Source organism: Fopius arisanus, unplaced genomic scaffold, assembly GCF_000806365.1.
Source record: "Fopius arisanus strain USDA-PBARC FA_bdor unplaced genomic scaffold, ASM80636v1 scaffold00240, whole genome shotgun sequence".
NCBI lineage: Eukaryota > Metazoa > Arthropoda > Insecta > Hymenoptera > Braconidae > Fopius > Fopius arisanus.
The window spans coordinates 64,142-65,022 of NW_011887979.1; positions in this window are offsets into that span (position 1 = coordinate 64,142).

An 881-nucleotide genomic window follows, 5' to 3' on the forward strand; every position below is an offset into this window, starting at 1 on the left:
CTTAGGATTTTTCCCTGCTAATTCCGGAATTAGCAGGAGATTAGGGAATTTTAGGGGAATTCACGGCGGGAGAAATTACAAGGGTTATTCCCTGCCGAACCAGCAGGAGATTAGGGATGTATTAAGAAAAGTTTAGGGGTAACTAAGGATTTTGGGACCAGTAATTAGGGTGGGAAATCGTGTCGGTCCTCAGTCTCGTCGCGAAGAGGGGTAATGTGAAATTATCATCCGACGTAGACTTGGGGGTTATGCCGTTCGCGAAATCTCCCCGGGATGAACCGTCTGGCTGCGAGTGCCAGCACCCCGAAAAGAGGGATTCGTGAGGAATTTTAATTACGGGTTAGTGTTGGAAGGTCGGTGGGGGTGTTACGACCGACACCTCCCCGAATTGCCGTCTTAGGTTAAGTGTTTAGGGTTAGAGTATCCACGAATCCCCGGGGAAAACAACCGGGAAAGACTAGCCGCGATAATGAGAATATTAGGAAAAATTAATTAGAATTAACTCCCACATTCAAATTTGAATGGGGAGAGATTAGCGCGTTAGGGCAATTAGTGCCATCACGCTTAATCCACCGGAACTAACGTCCCGGTGAGACGTGAGTTCCGCCATTTTTGGCAGTTATCGCCTGGACACCCGAGCCACAGGACGTTTTTCTCCAGAGTGCCAAAAAGAGAGAAGAGGACAATGGGAGGATCCCACCCAGCCCGCAAATCGCGTGGAAAGGTGAGGGAATTTCTTTAACTTTATCCCAGTAACACCGGTTACTGGAGATCGCCTAATTAATTCGACCCGCGAGTGAACATTTATCCTGTTCGATCAACGGATCGAACAGCGTTTCCCTCCATTGAGGTGTCGCGAGTGTTTCTCAGCCATGGTTTTA